Genomic DNA, 7,675 nt, shown 5'->3' on the forward strand with positions numbered 1-7,675 from the left:
TAAAATACTAAAACGAGCCCAAACTGGACCTAGGTCCACCTTACCTACGACCCAATGATCTTGTGAGGGTCCAAATATCTTATTTCCAATCCTAAACCAATTAGGATTCATTAGGAGTTTCTAAAATCTAATTTATCCTTTTCGAAAAGATAAAGATCAAAAGAGTTCAAAACCGAATAAAACTTCTTGTTTTGATAATCCTAATCCCGTTCAAAATAGAAGACGTACGGATATATTTCACAAACCTAATTCTATTGGAAATCAAACTCCGTACGACTCCTTATCTTTAGAAATCATCGCAGAGCGACAAGACCATCGCGTCACGATACTTTTATCGCGCTGCGATGGACTCTGTTGCGTCGCGATACTTCTATCGCCCCGCGATAAAACTTGTTTTATTCCGTTCCAAATTCTGATCTTTTCTAATCGTCCGAATCTCTTTTTTCCTTATAAATAAAGGTCGTTTTCCACGTTTTCAAATCAACTAGAACTATCAATCATAAGCTATAATCATCTAGGTCCAATCATCACCTATCCTCATATATCATCCATATTCTTAGCCTAAACACATCCTTGATACATCCAAATCAGTCACCATACCTCCATCATGAGATTCGAATACTCCAAGCCATCCTCGACGTTGCCTTCGACCTCGGCGTGAAAGGTTGATAGTTCTGAGGGTTTGGTCCCAAATCTATATGTCAATTCATATTTGATTTATTTACTTTATTGATTTAACTTTCTTGAAATTTACTAACGTGTGTATTGTTTTAATAGCAAGAAGGTTGAGACATCAAAATAAGCAATTCAATTACACTTATTATTATTCTTTGATTTTGGAGTAGAAATCATGCTTATAATATTATTTTAATTCCTAGTATCATGTTAAGATGTCTTTATGATTTCTAGTATCATGATAAGGATGCTTATTATGATTTCTAGTATCATGTTTAGGATAACGCTTTGATTTTGATTATTAGTGACATGCTAGGATTTGTTATTAATCCATTTAGTATCATGCCTAGGATCTTACTATTAACAATATATTAACGATGTTTTGATGATGATTGTACTATTGATCATATGTTGCTTGATTATTCACGATTTATTGTTATTGCTTGATCACGCCCTTTTTGCATGTTTAAAGGAAATTTGTACTTAAAATCACGCCTAAGAAGATAATTAATAATTTGACTAAGGATAATATGACTTTAATACAAGTGATCACCAATAATAGATTTGGTTGTGCATTAATAATCAACCAACATAGATTAAACAGGTTTAGGATTAACCTGGTGTATGTATGTTAATCGAAAAGCGCACATAAATATCATAAGAATTAAGTAGAGGCCTATTTAGGGCGAGTTCAATCTCTTTTAGGTTGGATTCGTACCATCATCTCCGAACATCCAGTCATGGTTGCGAACCATTATGGAGTCAGCGATCTCCGTGATCGTGAATGGGGTGTAACCTTCACACCCGTAAATGGTTTACAAGTTCCTAAAACTTGTTGGCGACTCTTTTATCTCTAGCTTCTTTTCCTTGGAACGCCGCCATGCCTAAAAGCATGAATCACAGTATGGCTCAAGATGAGTTTGAAAAATTCCTTACAAGGGCGGGAGGTGAAAAATTCCCTACAGCAGCAGAACCCAAAAGCTTTTTACAAAAAGCAACAATTTCATCTGAAATACAAGCAGGGTCAGAAAGAAGAAGACCATCATCATTATATAATGCAGAAATCCTGTTGATGTGTCCTTTGCTTTACAGAAGCAAAAAAGAATCTGCTATTAGAATCTCCTAAAGCAAGCCAGTTTATTCTGGATTTTTGTTTCCAGGAATTTTCTTCAATAGAAACCCATTTCTTCAACTTCTCAATACAAAGCTTCTCTTGAGTATGCAACATCTTAGAGTTAGGAAGAAAAAGTTGGTGTTGGATTTCATCCAAGTCTTACTGAGCTTGAGAAATTCTCATCTCAATACCAGCAAATTCAACTTTATGCAAATCTTTCAAAGGCTACTGCAATCTCTTCAACTTAACCCAAATCTTCCGAAGAAGAAAACCCTCCCATCTTCATTCCAGCTAGTAGTCACAGTTTGTTCAAAACTATGACGCTCACACATAGAATTGAAAAACTTAAAAGGTCTTCCACCATTTTGAATCTCAACACCACTATCGATAAGCAAAGGAGAGTGATCTGAAACTGAAGGGTTAATATACTTAGCTTTTGATATTTTCCATCTCATGCATCCAGCAAGCATTCTCTAAAGCTCTATCAATCCTGCTCATAATTCTAGAATTTCCCAGACCTTTACTAGTCCAAGAAAAGTAATGACCCACACTTTGAAGCTCAGCTAACCCTGTAGAAGTGAGAAAGTGATCAAAATCAACAGTCTCAGCATTAGAAACAGCATTACCATTTACTCTATCATTAGAGTGAAGCACAACATTAAAATCACCACTCATAAGCCAAGCAACTCCACTATAAGCAATAGCAAGACTGCTCAACTCAAACTAGAGAGGTTTTCTGATATCTATAGTGTGCAGACCTAGATAGTAGAGAAAAAGTGAAGAAAATTTCCATCTAATTAAACACTTCAAAATGGATAAATTGCTCATGTGTATTAATACATTTAATATTAACTCTCCCAGGCCTCCAACCTAACCAAATTCTAACTTTAGGATTGAAGTTATAATTATCAATCCAACACCAATTTCTACCAAACTTATCCCTAATTTTCTTCTTATTTTTTTATTTAACCCGAGTCTCCAAGATAACAAGAACATCTATATTATAATCATGTATTAACTTCTTTACTCCACTAACATTAGAGGGATCATTTAACCCTCGAATATTCCATGTGCAGATAATCATTTAACAGTGAAATCGTCATACACTTCCTCATGCTCCACATCTTCGATCTACTTCCTCATCTTCATCCTCATTCAAATCTTCAGTTTCCTTCTCCTCAATCTGCAAAATTGCAAAGTTATTCTAAATACGAGTTGCAACTGCAACTCCTTTCTCCTTAGGAGCTTCCTTGGATTTCCCAATCACTTTCCAGCCCACATCATCATTAAAATGCACAACTAAGGCTGTATTAGAAGGGGTTACAGCTTGCTGAACAGCAGGAACCTCAACTGGTTTCTTCTTAGGAACCCATTTTTGAACCACCTTAGGTGGTGGTGGAGTTTGAAATTCTTAGGTTTCTAGGACTCACAGTTGTGACCAACCAAATTACACTTTACACAGAAAGAAGGTTATTGCCAATCATAGACAACTTTCTGTTCAAATTCCACACCTTCTGGATCAGCTACTTTAACAGATTTAGGTAAAGGCCGAGTAACATCCATCTTAATAAGGACTCTAGCAAATGAAACACAAAGTTGCCGAGAGGTACACTCATCTGCATACATTGGGACCCCAAGGACACGCTAATCCTGCTCAAAGAATCAGTACCCTAGCAAAATTAAAGGCAAATTGGGAAATCAAAATCTCACCATGAAAATCAAAATTTGCAGACCGCTGCTTAATGATAGCTGGTTTGCCATAAAAGAAGTGTGGTCCTGCATATAGAATCGAATTTTTATCCTCAATAGACTCAAAACGAATCACAAAATACCCATCATCATGCAAAAAAAACAGAGGGTTGAGCTACCCTTTTCCATTCCAAAGCAATGAAATGATTAACTAAGGCAATCGTAGGAGTTTCACCTATGACATACATCATTATCGCATTCAACCATTTTCCAGTACATTTATCAATCTCATTCTTCTGCAATTGAGCAACAGGAGTACCATTCTTAACCATTGGACAAACAAAGCTAAGAACAGACCCCTTAGCAGCTAACTTGCTATTCTGGACCTTATTGCCCAGCTCTCATTGTTCCCAGGTTGTTCGGAACCTTCATTCCCCACATTCAACTTTCTATTGACAATACGAGACAAAGAGGAATTAGGGTTACCTGCAATTTCGCTCACATCCTTCTGAATCGACGACATAAGAGCAGCATTCAATTGTTGAATCACTTCAACTAATCGAACCGGCACCAGACTAGCACTAGGATGAACCATCAAAGGGTCTGCAATGACCATCGGCTCTGGATCCTCCCATGACGTAGTGTTCGCCAATGGAACAGTACTTGACGAACTGGGTTCCATATTATTCCCTTTTCCTTGCGAATCGTGAGGTACCACTACAGCAGATGAGACCTGAGGTGATTTCCCATGATTTAAGGAATTTACCATTGGATTAGCCTTCTTCTTCCTCCCCATCAATGGAGATGGCGTACAATAGCTAAGCACCTAATTGTGCGATGCTTACCATAGAGACAGAGAGTTTCTAAGAAGAATATATTTATTCTCCGGTTGAGTATTATGGGAATGAAGCTCTATATAGCATTGCAAAGGTAGTAGGAAAGCCGAGAGTTGATTACTCTACAGATAAAATTAATAAGTGTAGATATGCAAGAGTTTGCATAGAAATCAATCTCAATCAACCACTAACCTCAAGAATTTGGGTAGGAGGAGCTTGGCAAAGAATAGAGTATGAGAGAATCCATAGCCTATGATTTAGCTGTGGTAGAATAGGCCATACAAAAGAGAATTGAAGGGAGGGGTTAGAGTTGCAAAAGATAGATGCTAGTAAAGTTATCCATGCAAGTACGCATGCACTTAGCCATGCAGAATCTGGTAATGCAGCCCAAAATATAATCCCACAACATCAAAATCTTTTATCAGATAATATACAAAAGAGTGTGTTAGAAAATTTGGGGAATAAAAGAGAATATGGGCCCTGGATCATTACGGCAAATAGAAGGAAATTTAATTAAAAAAAATCGAAAGTAAGCACAATGCAGGAAGAATAGAGGGGAATAAGAAAAGTAATATAGAAGGGAGGGAGCTACTTAGGGAACACAATAGCCGCCAACAACAGCATAAAACAACACAATGGAATTTATTGCCATTGGAGGAGGGAGATTTAGTGAATTCAGAGGAAAAAGAAAACATTTCTAGAAGAATTTGTGTCTCATGCTATGAGCATTATTCAAGCTCATCGTCCTGTTATTTATATTCTTTTGGAAACAAAAGCTAAAGATAGTAGAGTTTAAGAGGTATGCAAAAAATTAGGGTTCGATGGTAGTAATACCATAGGTGCTAGGGGTTTGAAAGGCGGCATTTGGCTATTCTGGAAGAAGCCTGCAGAGTTGATGTCGTTTGCGGCGGGCTCTGATCATCACTTCCATTCTCTGTTCAAGTTTTCTCCGAAAGACCCGGAAGTCCTCATCATTGGTATTCATGTTCCCTCTGCTGCTAGGTATAAGAATACACTCTGGAATGACTTCGCGAATAATCTTCCTCCTTCCAGCACTCCGTGGTTGGTAGTCGGGGATATGAACGAGGACTTGAATCAACCGGAAAAAATGGGAGGACATCCTGTCAAGAGCTCTTAAGGGAGCAATTTTTCAGATTGGGTGGATGAAGCGGGCCTCGTTGATCTTGGTTACAATGGTCCTGCTTTCACCTGGAATAATGGTAGAGATGGAATGGAGTTAATAAGAGAAAGGCTCGATAGAGCGTTAGCAAATGCGGCTTGGCTTGATCTTAATCCTCATACTCAGGTATACCATCTTCCGCGAACTTATTCAGATCACTGTCCAGTGTTAATTTCAACAAATAATGCTGTCAATAGTGGCTATCCATTTCGTTGCAAGGAGTCTTGGTTAGAAAATCTTGATTTTCGTGATTTTTTCAGTACTTCATGGAATAAGGGGGGGTTAGATTTCATCACCAGTAAAAACTTTTTTTTATCAATGATGTCATATCTTGGGATAAAAATGTTTTTAGAAAGAGTATTAAAAACAAAAATAGGCTTTTGGCTAGAATCCATGGGATACAGAAGGTGGGATACAGAAGGCTCTTTGTGAGCGTTATTCCCCCTTTTTAATTAGGTTGGAAAAGGATCACCTTAATCAACTTAATCATACTCTTAAGATGGAGAGAATTAGTTGGGCTCAAAAGGCGAGTATGGATTGGAGAAAATATAGGGATTGGAATACAAAGTATTTTCATATTCTCGCAAGAATAAAAAATAGCCGGGGTACAATCGTTGCCTTAAAGGATGATAGTGGGAGTTGGTTAATGATCAAAAGACTCTAAGAAAATATGTGTTTCCTATTTTAAGAAGATTTTTGCCACTAATCAAACTTCCCAGCCTAGAACAGTGAGTTTTACCCCTAATGCTATTGTTGATGTTACTGACCGTGAGCTTTTAGCTTCTCAAGTGAGCAAGTTAGAAGTAAAGCAGGCCTTAAACTCTATGATGCCTATGAAAAGCCCGGGTCCGGATGGGATTCAGCCTATTTTCTTCCAAAATAACTGGGATGTGGTGGGGGATTCCATTTTTAGATTAGTTTTGGAGAGTTTTGTTTGGGGGAAGATTCACCAAACGATAAACGAGTCTTTCATAGCCCTCATACCCAAAACTGACAAGCCTTCCTCGATGAATGAATTTAGACCTATTGGACTTTGTAATTCAAGAATGCAAATTAATTAATTACAAATGTCATTGCTAATAGAGTCAACGCCTCTCCTCAATAATCTCATTAACCCGGTCCAATCTAGTTTCATCCAAGGTCGTTCTATTGAAGAAAATATTCTTGTTATTAAGGAAGTGGCTCACTTGTTTAAAAAACGAAGCAAAAAAAAATTGATGGCCTTAAAAATTGATATCTCAAAGGCGTATGATAGCTTAGAATAGGGCTGTATTAGAGAAACTCTATTAGGAATGAATTTTTCGGAAAATCTAATAAAGCTTATTTTAAGTTGTATTACTACTTCTTCTATTTCCATCTTTTGGAATGGTGAAAAAACTGAGAGCTTTAGGCCGTCTCGGGGTATTAGGCTAGGGGATCCTTTATCTTCTTATATTTTTGTGCTTTGCCTTGGGAGACTTTCCTTGATGATTGAAAAAAGGGTGGAGTTAAGGGAATGGAAGCCAATCAAAATTGATAGGGATGTTTGTATTTCTCACCTCTTTTATGCCGATAATGTCTTTCTTTTTGCCAATGTTTCTATGGATAATCTTGAGGTTATTAAAGAAACTCTTTTGGAATTTGGGAATAAATCGGGATTACATATTAGCCCCTCTAAATCAAAAATCATTTTCCCTCCCAATATGATCTTAAAAAATGTTGTAGAAGATTTTTGTGGAATAAAGTGGATAGATCCCATTACCTCCCTAGAACAAGTTGGGAGAAGATTTGTCTTCCATCGGGGCTAGGAGGTCTTGGCATTCGAAATTTGAGGAATTGGAAATTAGCCTTCATGGCTAAGCTAGGATGGAGAATCATCCTTGAACCGGATAAACTTTGGGTCAAAATTCTTAGAGTGAAATACTTCAAAAATTCCTCCTTTCTTAATAGCATTGACACATATAATGCTTCCCCTTTGTGGAAGGACATCTTAAAGGTAGGGATTTACTCATGAAAGGCATCTCTTACAGAGTGGGAAACGGGGAGGACATTTGTTTGTGGCATCATCATTGGCTGGGAGAAGCTCCTTTATATATAACTCTTGATACTCTTATTCCCGACTCAATAGCTCACTGGAGGGTAAGCAATATCATTCGGCATGGCAGATGGGATTTGTAAAAAATAAGACACGTCGTTCCTGAC

Source organism: Chenopodium quinoa, unplaced genomic scaffold (assembly GCF_001683475.1).
Source record: "Chenopodium quinoa cultivar QQ74 unplaced genomic scaffold, ASM168347v1, whole genome shotgun sequence".
In the NCBI taxonomy this organism is placed as follows: domain Eukaryota; kingdom Viridiplantae; phylum Streptophyta; class Magnoliopsida; order Caryophyllales; family Amaranthaceae; genus Chenopodium; species Chenopodium quinoa.